The sequence below is a fragment of the Tursiops truncatus genome, chromosome 7 (assembly GCF_011762595.2).
Source record: "Tursiops truncatus isolate mTurTru1 chromosome 7, mTurTru1.mat.Y, whole genome shotgun sequence".
Classification (NCBI taxonomy): Eukaryota; Metazoa; Chordata; class Mammalia; order Artiodactyla; family Delphinidae; genus Tursiops; species Tursiops truncatus.
In genome coordinates, this window is record NC_047040.1 from 45,645,537 (window position 1) to 45,662,596 (window position 17,060).

At 40.3% G+C, this 17,060-nt stretch overlaps 1 protein-coding gene and 1 non-coding gene across 9 annotated transcripts in view; both read right to left on the reverse strand.

Moving 5' to 3' along the window:
• GULP1 (GULP PTB domain containing engulfment adaptor 1) overlaps nucleotides 1-17,060 on the reverse strand; it is a 367,352-nt gene that overhangs the window by 186,370 nt on the left and 163,922 nt on the right. The gene's annotated exons all lie outside the window — the stretch shown is intronic.
• On the reverse strand, nucleotides 14,956-15,114 carry LOC117313118 (U1 spliceosomal RNA). The gene has a single exon (XR_004527580.1). It is a non-coding gene; the product is annotated as a U1 spliceosomal RNA (small nuclear RNA).

Consider the following 17,060-nt stretch of genomic DNA (forward strand, 5'->3'; position numbering starts at 1 on the left):
TTCGGGGCCGCGGAGGAGCGCGCAGCCACAGGGATGCGGAGGGCAAAGCGGAGAGTTTCCCGCACAGAGGATCAGGGCCGACCGGCACTCACCAGCCCGAGAGGCTTGTCTGCTCACCCGCCGGGGCAGGCGGGGCTGCGAGCTGAGGCTCGGGCTTCGGTCTGAGCGCCGGGAGAGGACTGGGGTTGGCAGCGTGAATACAGCCTGCAGGGGGTTAGTGCACCACGGCTAGCCGGGAGGGAGTCCGGGGAAAAGTCTGGACCTGCCGAAGAGGCAAGAGACTTTTTCTTCCCTCTGTTTCCTGGTGCACGAGGAGAGGGGATTAAGAGTGCTGCTTAAAGGAGCTCCAGAGACGGGCGCGAGCTGCGGCTAAAAGCGCGGACCCCAGAGACGGGCATGAGACGCTAAGGCTACTGCTGCCGCCACCAAGAAGCCTGTGTGCGAGCACAGGTCACTATCCACACCCCGCTTCTGGGGAGCCTGTGCAGCCCGCCACTGCCAGGGTCCCGGGATCCAGGGACAACTCCCCCAGGAGAATGCACTGCACGCCTCAGGCTGGTGCAACGTCATGCAGGCCTCTGCCTCCGCAGGCTCGCCCCGCACTCCGTTCCCCTCCCTCCCCCACGCCTGAGTGAGCCTGAGCCCCCGAATCAGCGGCTCCTTTAACCCCGTCCAGTCTGAGCAAAGAACAGACGCCCTCCGGCAACCTACACGCAGAGGCAGGGCCAAATCCAAAGCTGAGCCCCTGGGAGCTGTGAGAACAAAGAAGAGAAAGGGAAATCTCTCCCAGCAGCCTCAGAAGCAGCGGATTAAAGCTCCACAATCAATTTGATGTACCCTTCATCTGTGGAATACATGAATAGACAACCAATCATCCCAAATTAAGGAGGTGGACTTTGAGAGCAAGATTTATGATTTTTTCCCCTTTTCCTCTTTTTGTGACTGTGTATGTATATGCTTCTATGTGAGATTTTGTCTGTATAGCTTTGCTTCCACCATTTGTCCTAGGGTTCTATCCATCCGTTTTTTGTTTTATTTTTTTTGTTTTAATTTTTTTTCTTAATAATTATTTTTTATTTCAATAACTTTATTTTACTTTACTTTATCTTCTTTCTTTCTTTCTTTCCTTCCTTCCCTCCTTTACACACGAATCATCCCAAATTGAGGAGGTGGACTTTGAGAGCAAGATTTATGTTTTTTTCCCCTTTTCCTCTTTTTGTGAGTGTGTATGTGTATGCTTCTGTGTGAGATTATGTCTGTAGAGCTTTGCTTCCACCATTTGTCCTAGGGTTCTATCTGTCCGTTTCTTTTATTTTTTTAATTTGTTTTCTCTTAATAATTATTTTTTATTTTAATAACTTTATTTTATTTTATTTTACTATATCTTCTCTCTTTCCTTTTTTCCTTCCTTCCCTCCTTCCTTTCTCCCTCCCTCCCTCCTTTCTTTCTTTCTACTTCTACTAATTCTTTCTTTCTACTTTTTCTCCTTTCTATTCTGAGCCATGTGGATGAAAGGTTCTTGGTGCTGCAGCCAGGAGTCAGTGCTGTGCCTCTGAGGTGGGAGAGCCAACTTCAGGGCACTGGTCCACAAGAGACCTCCCAGCTCCACATAATATCAAATGGCGAAAATCTCCCAGAGACCTCCATCTCAACACCAGCACCCAGCTTCACTCAACGACCAGCAAGCTACAGTGCTGGACATCCTATGCCAAATAACTAGCAAGACAGGAACACAACACCACCCATTAGCAGAGAGGCTGCCTAAAATCATAGTAAGTCCACAGACACTCCAAAACACACCACCAGACGTGGACCTGCCCACCAGAAAGACAAGATCCAGCCTCATCCACCAGAACAAAGGCACTAGTCCCCTCCACCAGGAAGCCTACACAACCCACTAAACCAACCTTAGCCACTGGGAACAGACACCAAAAACAACGGGAACTATGAACCTGCAGCCTGCGAAAAGGAGACCCCAAACACAGTACGATAAGCAAAATGAGAAGACAGAAAAACACATAGCAGATGAAGGAGCAAGATAAAAGCCCACCAGACCTAACAAAAGAAGAGGAAATAGGCAGTCTACCTGAAAAAGAATTCAGAATAATGATAGTAAAGATGATCCAAAATCTTGGAAATAGAATAGACAAAATGCAAGAAACATTTAACAAGGACCTAGAAGAACTAAAGATAAAACAAACAACGATGAACAACACAATAAATGAAATTAAAAATACTGTAGATGGGATCAATAGCAGAATAACTGAGGCAGAAGAACAGATAAGTGACCTGGAAGATAAAATGGTGGAAATAACTATTGCAGAGCAGACTAAAGGAAAAAAATGAAAGGAACGGAGGACAGTCTCAGAGACCTCTCGGACAACATTAAACACACCAACATTCGAATTATAGGGGTTCCAGAAGAAAAAGAGAAAAAGAAAGGGACTGAGAAAATATTTGAAGAGATTATAGTTGAAAACTTCCCTAATACGGGAAAGGAAATAGTTAATCAAGTCCAGGAAGCACAGAGAGTCCCATACAGGATAAATCCAAGGAGAAATACGCCAAGACACATATTAATCAAACTGTCAAAGATTAAATACAAAGAAAACATATTAAAAGCAGCAAGGGAAAAACAACAAATAACACAAGGGAATCCCCATAAGGTTAACAGCTGATCTTTCAGCAGAAACTCTGCAAGCCAGAAGGGACTGGCAGGACATATTGAAAGTGATGAAGGAGAAAAACCTACAACCAAGATTACTCTACCCAGCAAGGATCTCATTCAGATTTGATGGAGAAATTAAAACCTTTACAGACAAGCAAAAGCTGAGAGAGTTCAGCACCACCAAACCAGCTTTACAACAACTGCTAAAGGAACTTCTCTAGGCAAGAAACACAAGAGAAGGAAAACACCTACAATAACGAACCCAAAACAATTAAGAAAATGGGAATAGGAACATACATATCGATAATTACCTTAAATGTAAATGGACTAAATGCTCCCACCAAAAGACACAGATTGGCTGAATGGATACAAAAACAGGACCCATATATTTGCTGTCTACAAGAGACCCACTTCAGATCTAGAGACACATACAGACTGAAAGTAAGGGGATGGAAAAAGATATTTCATGCAAATGGAAACCAAAAGAAAGATGGAGTAGCAATTCTCATATCAAAATAGACTTTAAAATAAAGACTATTAGAAGAGACAAAGAAGGACACTAGGGCTTCCCTGGTGGTGCAGTGGTTGAGAGTCCGCCTGCCGATGCAGGGGACGCAGGTTCGTGCCCCGGTCCGGGAAGATCTCACATGCCGCAGAGCGGCTGGGCCCGTGAGCCATGGCCACTGAGCCTGCGCATCTGGAGCCTGTGCTCCGCAACGGGAGAGGCCACAACAGTGAGAGGCCTATGTACTGAAAAAAAAAAAAAAAGGACACTACATAATGGATCAAGGGATCGATCCAAGAAGAAGATATAACAATTGTAAATATTTATGCACCCAACATAGGAGCACCACAATACATAAGGCAAATACTAACAGCCATAAAAGGGGAAATTGACAGTAACACATTCATAGTAGGGGACTTTAACACCCCACTTTAACCAATGGACAGATCATCCAAAATGAAAATAAATAAGGAAACACAAGCTTTAATGATACATTAAACAAGATGGACTTAATTGATATTTATAGGACATTCCATCCAAAAACAACAGAATACACATTTTTCTCAAGTGCTCATGGAACATTCTCCAGGATAGATCATATCTTGCGTCACAAATCAAGCCTTGGTAAATTTAAGAAAATTGAAATTGTATCAAGTATCTTTTCCAACCACAACGCTATGAGACTAGATATCAATTACAGGAAAAGATCTGTAAAAAATACAAACATATGGAGGCTAAACAATACACTACTTAATAACCAAGTGATCACTGAATAAATCAAAGAGGAAATAAAAAAATACCTAGAAACAAATGACAATGTAGACACGATGAACCAAAATCTATGGGATGCAGCAAAAGCAGTTCTAACAGGTAGGTTTATAGCAGTACAATCCTGCCTTAAGAAACAGGAAACATCTCGAATAAAAAACCTAACCTTGCACCTGAAGCAATTAGAGAAAGAAGAACAAAAAAACCCCAAAGTTAGCAGAAGGAAAGAAATCATAAAAATCAGATCAGAAATAAATGAAAAAGAAATGAAGGAAACAATAGCAAAGATCAATAAAACTAAAAGCTGGTTCTTTGAGAAGATAAACAAAATTTATAAACCATTAGCCAGACTCATCAAGAAAAAAAGGGAGAAGACGCAAATCAATAGAATTAGAAATGAAAAAGGAGAAGTAACAACTGACACTGCAGAAATACAAAAGATCATGAGACATTCCTACAAGCAACTCTATGCCAATAAAATGGACAACCTGGAAGAAATGGACAAATTCTTAGAAATGCACAACCTGCCAAGACTAAATCAGGAAGAAATAGAAAATATGAACAGACCAATCACAAGCACTGAAATTGAAACTGTGATTAAAAATCTTCCAACAAACAAAAGCTCAGGACCAGATGGCTTCACAGGAGAATTCTATCAAACATTTAGAGAAGAGCTAACACCTATCCTTCTCAAACTATTCCAAAATATAGCAGAGGGAGGAACACTCCCAAACTCATTCTACGAGGCCACCATCACCCTGATACCAAAACCAGACAAGGATGTCACAAAGAAGGAAAACTACAGGCCAATATCACTGATGAACATAGATGCAAAAATCCTCAACAAAATACTAGCAAACAGAATCCAACAGCACATTAAAAGGATCATACACCATGATCAAGTGGGGTTTATTCCAGGAATGCAAGGATTCTTCAATATACTCAAATCAATCAACGTGATACACCATATTAACAAATTGAAGGAGAAAAACCATATGATCATCTCAATAGATGCAGAGAAAGCTTTTGACAAAATTCAACACCCATTTATGATAAAAACCCTGCAGAAAGTAGGCATAGAGGGAACTTTCCTCAACATAATAAAGGCCATATATGACAAACCCACAGCCAACATCGTCCTCAATGATGAAAAACTGAAAGCATTTCCACTAAGATCAGGAAAAAGACAAGGTTGCCCACTCTCACCACTCTTATTCAACATAGTTTTGGAAGTTTTAGCCATAGCAATCAGAGAAGGAAAGGAAATAAAAGGAATCGAAATTGGAAAAGAAGAAGTAAAGCTGTCACTGTCTGCAGATGACATGATACTATACATAGAGAATCCTAAAGATGCTACCAGAAAACTACTGGAGCTAAACAAAGAATGTGGTAAAGTAGCAGGATACAAAATTAATGCACAGAAATCTCTGGCATTCCTATACACTAACGATGAAAAATCCGAAAGTGAAATCAAGAAAACACTCCCATTTACCATTGCAACAAAAAGAATAAAATATCTAGGAATAAACCTACCTGAGGAGACAAAAGACCTGTATGCAGAAAATTATAAGACACTGATGAAATAAATTAAAGATGATACAAAGAGATGGAGAGATATACCATGTTCTTGGATTGGAAGAATCAACATTGTGCAAATGACTCTACTACCCAAAGCAATCTACAGATTCAGTGCAATCCCTATCAGACTACCACTGGCATTTTTCACAGAACTAGAACAAAAAATTCCACAATTTATATGGAAACACAAAAGACTCCAAACAGCCAAAGCAATCTTGGGAACGAAAAACGGAGCTGGAGGAATCAGGCTCCCTGACTTCAGACTATACTACAAAGCTACAGTAAAAAATGGTACTGGCACAAAAACAGAAAGATAGATCAATGGAACAGGATAGAAAGCCCAGAGATAAACCCACGCACATATGCTCACCTTATCTTTGATAAAGGAGGCAGGAATGTACAGTGGAGAAAGGACAGCCTCTTCAATAAGTGGTGCTGGGAAAACTGGACAGGTACATATAAAAGTATGAGATTAGATCACTCCCTAACACCATACACAAAAATAAGCTCAAAATGGATTAAAGACCTAAATGTAAGGCCAGAAACTATCAAACTCTTAGAGGAAAACATAGACAGAACACTCTATGACATAAATCACAGCAAGATCCTCTTTGACCCACCTCCTAGAGAAATGGAAATAAAAACAAAAATAAACAAATGGGACCCAATGAAACTTAAAAGCTTTTGCACAGCAAAGGAGACCATAAACAAGACCAAAAGACAACCCTCAGAATGGGAGAAAGTGTTTTCAAATGAGGCAACTGACAAAGGATGAATCTCCAAAATGTATAAGTAGCTCATGCAGCTCAATAACAAAAAAACAAACAACCCAATCCAAAAACGGGCAGAAAACCCAAATAGACATTTCTCCAAAGAAGATATGCAGACTGCCAACAAACACATGAAAGCATGCTCAACATCATTAATCATTAGAGAAATGCAAATCAAAACTACAATGAGATATCATCTCACACTGGTCAGAATGGCCATCATCAAAAAATCTAGAAACAATAAGTGCTGGAGAGGGTGTGGAGAAAAGGGAACACTCTTGCAGTGCTGGTGGGAATGTGAACTGGTTCAGCCACTATGAAGAACAGTATGGAGGTTCCTTAAAAAACTACAAATAGAACTACCATATGACCCAGCAATCCCACTACTGGGCATATACCCTGAGAAAACCATAATTCAAAAAGAGACATGTACCACAGTGTTCATTGCAGCACTATTTACAATAGCCAGGACAAGGAAACAACCTAGGTGTCCACTGACAGATGAATGGGTAAAGAAGATGTGGCACATATATACAATGGAATATTACCCAGCCATAACAAGAAACGAAATTGAGCTATTTGTAATGAGGTGGATAGACCTAGAGTCTGTCATACAGAGTGAAGTAAGTCAGAAAGAGAAAGACGAATACCGTATGCTAACACATATATATGGAATTTTAGAAAAAAAAATGTCATGAAGAACCTAGGGGTAAGACAGGAATAAAGACAGAGACCTACTGGAGAACGGACTTGAGGACATGGGGAGGGGGAAGGGTGAGCGGTGACAGGGCGAGAGAGAGGCACGGACATATACACACTAACAAACGTAAGGTAGATAGCTAGTGGGAAGCAGCCGCATGGCACAGGGAGATCAGCTCGGTGCTTTGTGACCGCCTGGAGGGGTGGGATTGGGAGGGTGGGAGGGGGGAGACGCCAGAGGGAAGAGAGATGGGAACATATGTATATGTATAACTGGTTCACTTTGTTATAAAGCAGAAACTAACACACCATTGTAAAGCAATTATACTCCATTAAAGATGAAAAAAAAAAAAGCATTTAAAGACAACCTCCTCTCACATTTTTTTTTTTTTTTTTTGCGTTACGCGGGCCTCTCACTGTTGTGGCCTCTCCCGTTGCGGAGCACAGGCTTCGGACATACAGGCTCAGCGGCCATGACTCACGGGCCTAGCTGCTCCGCGGCATGTGGGATCCTCCCGGTCTGGGGCACGAACCCATGTCCCCTGCATCGGCAGGTGGACTCTCAACCACTGCGCCACCAGGGAAGCCCCCCCTCTCACATTTTTAAAATTCTGACTCTGCTTTTCTTCTTTTTTTTTTAACATCTTTATTGGAGTATAATTGCTTTACAATGGTGTGTTAGTTTCTGCTTTATAACAAAGTGAATCAGCTTTACATATATGTATATCCCCATACCTCTTCCCTCTTGCATCTCCCCCACTCCTACCCTCCCTATCCCACCCCTCAGGGTGGTCACAAAGAACGGAGCTGATCTCCCTGTGCTATGCGGCTGCTTCCCACTAGCTATCGGTTTTACATTTGGTAGTTTATATATGTACATGCCACTCAATGGAATATTACTCAGCCATATAAAGAAACGAAGTTGAGTTATCTGTAGTGACTCTGCTTTTTGCCAGTGTTACCTGTGTACTATTTGAGTATCTGCTCAGAGACTTTATCCAAGATAGAGACAACACTCTGAGATGCAATCTTTATCACTTTTTAAAACTGAAAGAGCCTTACCTACTTCAGATGTCTCCATTATCAAATAAGCTTAACTCCCTTTAGAAGCTGTTTATATATTTTTAAGCCCCACCTATGGGTTGAAATAACCCGTAAAGTAGTAAATGAAAATTAAGTTTGAAAGAAAAATTTGTGAATTAAATGAGGGTGATAAACAAAATATGCAATGAGAGTCAAGGAAGGCCTCTAAAACTAAGTGAGAAACAATTATTTCTCATTTATTGATTGTTTCATCAAGGCCAAAATACATGGAGGGCCAAGGATGAGCAGGTCACTGGGCTAGTGTTTCAGGTTCTCTAACCACTGCACTCCTTGTGCCAAAGTAATGTCTCACTATATGCAAACTGGCCATCTGTTTCTCCCAAAATGCCTGCCGTGCCAATAAATCCCATCTATAAGGGTCCTGCCCTCACCCTCCTGCTAAGAGATTAACCTGCCAGGAAGCACTTGGCATAACCCTTCGCCTCTGAGGAGACTAGAGTGAGCACCTGAGCTAAGATACATCATCTAAGGCTTAAGCGGGGACCTTGTGCAAAAGCTCCACCTAAACAACGTAACAGTGGGTTACCTGAACCAAGGACATGTTCTAGATTCTGAACTCTGACATGGAAAAGAATCGGACTATTTGGGGCAGAAAAATAAGACGCAGGGAGAAAATGCTTAACAGATGTTCCGAGGCAGTAGAAATCATGAAGAATAACTACTATGAGTGATCAGAAACTGAGTCAGAAGAAAGAGAAATATAAAGAGAGAGGATGCCGGTAGCAGCGGGAAAAGCAGAGGGAAGGTAGCTACATCATTCCAGTGGCAGAGAATCAACTCTGTCACTAGGGGGCAGAGAGGCAATCAGCTCAGAGATGTACTGGTTACTTCCCATTTCTGAATCTCAGTCCATCTTCCCTGGGTTCCCTTAAAGGCTAGACACATGTCTGGGACGCCTGTCTTTTTCATTCCTAAACATAACCTTACTGAAGTGAGCCCTTTTCCTCGCATCAAAAGAGACTAACATCATCTCTTCTGTCTGGGCTCAACAGTCACCTAAGGAATCAGTCTTAAAACTACAAATGAACAAAACTTCACCATATATAACATTCTAAAAATAATAGAAAAAATGGTATCAAATTAATACATTCTCAAAGAATTATAGTAATCCAATGAAAAGGAAAAAAAGCCACACAAATTTATACAGCTCAAATCACTGAGAAAAAGTGTACTCTCCAAAAAAGAAAATATGCTCTACATCTTGTAGACATCTGTTCTCCTACAGCTAATTCAAAAGCAAAAACAAACAAATCTGTGCTGATTTTTCTCATTCTTTATAAGAACAATAAAGCAAACACAATTTATCTACGGCTTCTGTATTTTCTTTGCTATGCGTAAAACATTTTTTTAACTCAAGGCTTAGACTGTATCAATATAGTAAAAAATATAATACATTCTTTTCAATTTTACGGACCTCCCAATACCAGGTAGTCCATACATTTTTTTCCTAGATTATCCTTATTTATATATTAGATTTTATTTTCCTATATTATAAAATATTAGGTACAGAATTTTTACCATACTTAAAAATGATATCCTGCAGGGGGGAAGAAGGAAGGAGGATGAGAAAAAGGGAAAGAGAGGGTCAAAAGGGAGAAGAAGAGAGGATAGGATGTAGAAAGGATGTAAAGGAGAAATGAAAGGATGCAACGCAGGGGAGGAGAAGGGAGGCAAAGGACGAATGCTTACAGTGTGCCACGGAGCATCACCACATCCTTACCCCCAGGCTTCACTGCAGGTCCCCACCCACCCACTCTAGAGCCAAAGCACAGTAGGGAAGAGAGCAAATAGGCTTTTCCATTTCTCATTCATTGATGTTGGTCACTCATCTTACTGGCTGAAGGACATGCTGATTGTTCTGACTCACAGCCTCCTCCCTCCTGAAGCCACCCACGCTGGTAAGAGGATACAGACACCCACGTTCCTAATTGTGTATCCCTTCTGTGGGCCTCAGTATATAACTGTTACTAACTTGGTACCTGTCTGAGTTTCTAGGATAATACTGTACTTCTGTCACACCTCCAGAACTAAAACTTGATAAATAAATCCTACTCGATGACATGGGCTGACCTAGAACTCAAAAAAAAAAAACCTGTGAAAGCCCAGGATATATATGTATTAAATGCCATCTGATTCTCCATGGCTGTGTCAGACCCATAAGTCAATGCTCCCTGTTGCTTCATCCTGAACTCCTGGAGCTAATCTATTTTCTCAAAAGCGGCTGGAGGTAGTCTAAGGTAACTTTGGACACAATGGTTCTGTCCACCCACTGGAACTCAACTGTCTGCCCTATGGCTAAGGCAACTTCCCCAGCCCGTGCCCTCTCCTTTATCCCTTCTGTCAGTTCACACAGAGACAGACAAATGCTGAGATAAGAGAAAAACTGGAATCATTACTCCAGTAACTAAAATTCATTCATTTAACCAATATTTATTGAGCGTTAGGGATATGTCCAGACGGCAGAGATATAATGATGAACAAGACAGATTCTCTGCCCTCGAGTAACTTATGTTCTATTTATCTGCATATATAAACCAAAATCTAATGACATACAAAGGTAAAATCATTGTCTGTTTTTTACTACAACAAATAAAAATATGTGAGCTCTCTTCTTGGAGACAGACCACTCCAAATGAGTTGGGCTTCATTAGAACACGGATGCAGATGCTGAGGGCCTAGTACCATGAACCTGGTACTCCGAACATGCTGTTTGGGATGTAAAATCTTCACTTTCCTCTGTGAATTCTCTCCACAGGCATCTCTGTACCAATAAGTTACCCAGGTAATCCTGGGAATCTGAAAGTGTTCTCAGTGGGCACTTCCCATCCATGTAACAGGACTGCAAACTCCCACGAAGAAAGCCAACAGGAATTTCTCTGGTATTTGCCAGCACAGCATTGCGAAAGGGCTTCTGATTACTTGAGCACCATTGGCAGGATGATCGGATAGGAAACAACAAGGACTTATTTAACTATAGCAAATGATTCTTCTGAGCAACACAGAGGGAGGTAGGCTAGTTCTAAATAAGAGAGATGATAAAGTAGCCATGGCATACATTAAAACCACTGCATGTAAATTGAAGATTTTTAATATACCTTCTGAAAAACTGCAAACACAATCTATTACAAGCAATATTACACAAGCATATGAAGTATAACTAGCAAGACCATTGCCACTGGTCAGCTCCCAAAGGTGTCACAAATTAGATAAGTCGAAATAAGCCCTTATCTTCATGATTGTCAAAGCTGCTCTGCTCCCAAATTTTTCAACTAGGAAAATGTTGCCAGCTCTTCAAGTTACATCATATTTCTCCCCTTTACTCAACTCCCTATAGCCTGTCACCATGTCTTGTCCATTTAACTTTCAAAAGAGCTCTAGAATCTATTGCATCTTCTCCATTCCCTCTGCCCGACATTAATAACACTCTGCCTTGAATCGGACTAACTCTCCTTACCTATATGTTTCCCCCAGATCTTACTCTACCTCCTGGCAGCAATAGCTTGGAAATGCAAATCTTGATTCTGCCACCCACCGATTAACCATCCTTCAGTGCAGCCTTGGAATCAGCAGGATAAATTTTACACTCCTCCATAATTTGGTCCCTGCAAACACTGCTAAACCCAACTCTCGTCAACCATTACTTGATGTATATCCATTGCTTTCAATAGTTCCTGTTCAATGGATTCAATTCCCTGAGTGACCACAAAGTTATTGCAAAGCATCTTCAAATCGACAGGTGCACCAAGTACCTTCTATAGACTAAAAATGTCACACACGAAGACATACTATAACTGTTCAAAGGTGTAAAAATGAACCCTTGAAAGTACCAAAGGAAAATAGATGTTATAACTCTGAATTCTCACAAGTACAATGACAAAAATAATATTTTCCAGAAGATAAAACAGGCAATGATGTTAATAGAAAAGTTATTAAGAATTGGGAAGGAGATAATTTTTTTCAAAATTTAGTATTTCCACTGTTCCTGGGAAATGAAGAGTGGAAAGGGCTTTCCAGTCACTTAGACAGCTATATCTTCCACCTGTCTTTAAAATCCATGTTTTTTTTTTTTAATTAGACAGAACCCACCTCCTATTAAGCATCAGTTTCTTTTTCTGTACCTACTCTATTCCTTTAACTGGTTGGAAGTAAGTGGTGATAATTCTCCAGATGCTTCAATTGTCACATATTTGATAGAAAAAGCCACTGTGCACACCAAAGGAATCAAAGAATGTTCTACTCTCTTGGCCAGTATTACCTAGCAACCTTCTAAATCAGATAATAGAGAAAGAAATAGAGAGAAAGAATCCACACTCTGCAATGTTCAGAGGCTTGTGAAAGAAAGACAATCATTTAATATCTTGGCATATGGCTAGGAGGACTGTAGCTACTATTTCTGTGAAAGCCCTGGAGTCATCGATGAATGTAAATTTAAGACTTTAGAAGAACAAGCAACAAATTAACAGGCGTACTTGTAAGTCCCTCAGGCACTTAATACGGGAATCAAATTCACATCTGTTCAGTGTCAAAAGGACATAAACCGTCCACTGTTTTGTTTTGTTTATAAACATGTGCAGGTGAGTGAGGCATCATCAATTATACCACCTGCAGAAATAAGTCAGTTACATATGTAGAACAATGCTTTTCCTCTTTATATTATAAACCCTAAAAGGTTTTAAAATGTACAAATCCCTGGGCGCTATGCATTTCTAACTTAAATAGTATGAAATAAGGCTTAGGTATGTGTTTCTTGAAAATGACTGGAGAGAAAGGTGTCTGTGGCATAAAATAATAAGTGAATAAATGAAGGAGTGATTGACATAAATGAAGACACCTACTTCCTATCAAATACGTTTACAGAGCAGATCATGTTTTGAATGCTGCATACAATATTTAGCACTTAATACCTAATGGCCAAGATATCTGTAATTGTCATCTGCTCAATATTACACAATACAAACAGTTTAGAAAGGCAAAGAGCTTCAAATTGCTAATTTGTTGGGGAAAATAAGTTTTCAGGTTTATGTCACCATGAAAGAGGAGCTCTTTCCGTGATTGCATGGAATGGCAATAGCCTTCAAGTGTGTGGTAACTCATGATATATTAAAACCAAGACTGTTCTTTGGGCTACTTACTTTTCAGTTTTTATAACGATAATAAAATTAAATATCGACTTCTACAATAAAATTTCTAGAAGGCAGTTTGTGTCTTATTGCCCCGCCTCAAAATAAGCAGATCATATCTTCCTAACCTTCCAGAAACAGCAGCCAAACAGTTTCCACTCAGTCTCTTCCTCCAGCATCCCATCAGACAAGAGCACTGCCAAGTGTACAGAGATCAAGCACCGTGCACACCCTACCCAACCAAAGACCAAATGGCTCACCACTGACGTAGTCAACATTAACAATTAAATCAATCTTCCGGTTAAGAAATCAGAATAAAGGCTTCACAGGTGGAAGCAGCTCTTACAGCCAAAGGGCTTTCCACAATTTGACACATCCAAGATTTGGTGCCAGAAAAGGTGATGAAAACCTTGGAATGTTTCTAGCAGAGGAAATTTTCACTGCTTGAAAAATCAGTGTTAAAAAAAAATGTAGAGTTGTTTACAGTGCTCAATCAGGATTCTTTAAAAGCTATGCTAAGTATAGACTTTTTGGGTTGGGATTGAAGAGCTTTCTGTTTGAAATTTATTAGCAGTTCAGAGTAGAAATGAAGCCTGTTTTGGTCAGAATACATTCTTTTTAGTCATGAGGGATACTTTATAAGATCATAACTAGAGAATCTGAGAATGAACTAGGTAAAATCATCAGCGTAAACCCATGAGGCACTAACTACAGGATGTCAGTCAAAGAGAATGAAGATCAAGAGGCAGCGGAGCTTCCAAGGGGGAAACAAAATTCTCCGACATTGAAGAGTTCACATCTCGTTACAAAATGTTAACAAATCTTGATAATCAAGATATTTTTAGGGCTTCCCTGGTGGCGCAGTGGTTGAGAGTCCGCCTGCCGATGCAGGGGACACGGGTTCGTGCCCCGGTCCGGGAAGATCCCACATGCCGCGGAGCGGCTGGGCCCGTGCGCCATGGTCGCTGAACCTGCGCGTTTAGAGCCTGTGCTCCGCAACGGGAGAGGCCACAACACTGAGAGGCCCGTGTAGCACAAAAAAAAAAAAAAAAAAAAAAGATATTTTTAAAGCAACTGTAGTCATAAAATATGGAACAATCACAAAATAAACACTGAAAGCCTCTACATTTAGCTAGCCCCCAACATTTTTCCTACTCTATTTACTTACCTATTCTTTCCTTTCTGTGATAAGGACTCTGACACATCACCTTGCACAATTCCTAAAGCTTACCAATGTATAAGCAACATCTCAAATTGAGTTCACTTTTTTCTTCTTATTGAAGTATAGTTGATTTATAATGTGCTAGTTTCAGGTGTATAGCAAAGTGATTCAATTACACACACGTATTTTTTTTAAGATTCTTTTCCCTTATAGTTTATTACAAAATATTGAGTATAGTTCCCTGTGCTATACAGTAGGTCCTTGTTGGTTATCTATTTTATATATAGTAGTGTGTATATGTTAATCCCAAACTCCTAATTTATCCCTCTCCCCACCCTTCCCCTTTGGTAGTCAGAAGTGTGTTTTCTATGCCTGTGAGTCTCTTTCTGTTTTGTAAATAAGTTCATTTGTACCTTTTTTTTTTTTATTCCACATAAAAGTGATATCATATGATATTTGTCTTTGGCTTATTTCACTTAGTATGATAATCTCTAGGTCCATCTGTGTTGCTGCAAATGGCATTTTTCACTCTTTCTTATGGCTGAGAAATATTCCATTGCATATATATACCACTTTTTTTTCAGGGGAGAGCGTGAACGCAGTCCCCCACTACCACAAACTATGCAGTCGAGTTTCCCACCTTTGGGGAAATCACAGGGGTCAGCACACCCGCAGTGCAATGGATGAGCCTCACCCTGGGAAAACCACCTTTGTGATCACGGTATATACCACTTCTTTATCCACTCATCTGTCGATGGACATTTGGGTTGCTTCCATGTCTTGGCTATTGTAAATAGTGCTGCAGTGAACACTGGGGTGCATGTATCTTTTCGAATTATAGTTTTCTCTGGATATATGCCCAGGAGTGGGATTGCAGGATCATACGGTAACTCTATTTTTAGTTTTCTAAGGAACCTCCATACTGTTGTCCATAGTGACTGCACCAATGTATTGGGTTGGTCAAAAAGTTGGTTCAGGTTTTCCCGTAACCTCTTATGGAAAAACCCGAACAAATGTTTTGGCCAATCCAATACATTCCCACCAACAGTGTAGGAGGGTTCCTTTTTCTCCACACCCTCTCCAGTATTTATTATCTGTTGACCCTTTGATGATGGCCATTTGGATTGGAATGAGGTGACACCTCTTTGTAGTTTTGATTCGCATTTCTCTGATAATTAGAGATTGTGAGCATCTTTTCATGTGCCTGTTGGCCATTTGTATGTCTTCTTTGGAAAATGTCTGTTTAGATCTTCTGCCCATTTTTTGATCGGGGTGTTTGCTTTTTTGATATTGAGTTGTACGATCTGTTTGTATATTTTGGAAATTAATCCATTGTTGGTCCTATCATTTGCAAATACAAGTCCTATAGTACTGTTAATGTCACGTGAAAAAACAAAGTATTTTCCTTCTAAAATTATAAGAAAAAACAACAATCAACTATTTTAGGCCTGTCACCTCTCTTCAGGAAAATTAAAGTTAATACTAAATGGGCATCATTTTTTAATTCACCTGCTTCTTATATCCATAACTATTAAGCCATTTTTATTCACCACCACTTTTATTTAAAACAACGTGACAGGAACTTCCCTGGTGGCGCAGTGGTTAAGACTCCGCCTGCCAATGCAGCGGACACAGGTTCGATCCCTGGTACAGGAAAACCCCACATGCCACAGAGCAACTAAGCCAGAGAGACACAACTACTAAAGTCCGCACGTCTAGAGCCCACGCTCTGCAACGAGAAACCAATGCAATGAGAAGCACGTGCACTGCAAGGAAGCATAGCTCCTGCTTGCCGAAACTATAGAAAGCCCACACACAGCAGCAAAAACCCAATGCAGCCAAAATAAATAAATAAAAATAAATAAATAAATTTATTTTAAAAATGTGACTTTTTCCATGAGACAAATTTGATCACAACCCAATTAAAGGTTTTGATTTTGCAGGTTGTAGAATCATGAAACAAACATAACAGGAAATTCATTTATTAACCTGCTAGAGGAGAATAACGTTCTAAAAATTTGGATTAGATCGATAGATAATTTGAGTTAGTAGATAATAGCTTATGTCAGTGTTTTCACTCATTTTAAGGACTGTTAAACATAATCACAGCACCATTTATTTCTCCTCCATAGCTTGTATTAGGCTCACTCTGGAGCCTAATTAATTATCAGTGACTACATCTGTTTTGCTCACTGCTCTATCTCCAACATTTGGTACAATGCCTGCCACATAATTGTAACTCAACACATACATGTTGAAAGAAAAAAATAATGTTTAAAAATATATAAGGGGGCTTACCTGGTGGCGCAGTGGTTGAGAGTCCGCCTGCCAATGCAGGGGACACGGGTTCGTGCCCCGGTCCGGGAGGATCCCACATGCCGCGGAGCGGCTAGGCCCATGGGCCATGGCCGCTGAGCCTGCGCGTCCGGAGCCTGTGCTCCGCAAACGGAGAGGTCATAACAGTGAGAGGCCTGCGTACCGCAAAAAAAAAAAAAAAAAAAAAAAAAAAAAATATATATATATATATATATATATATATATATATATATATATATGGAAGTGAGAGCAGGGTGATACTTGAAATTTTTATGTATTTCTTTGGCATCCAAATCCAATTTAAAGTGTTAAATTTATCCATAAAGAAAATTATCATTGATAAGCCTTCCAATACATCTTTGTAACTGTC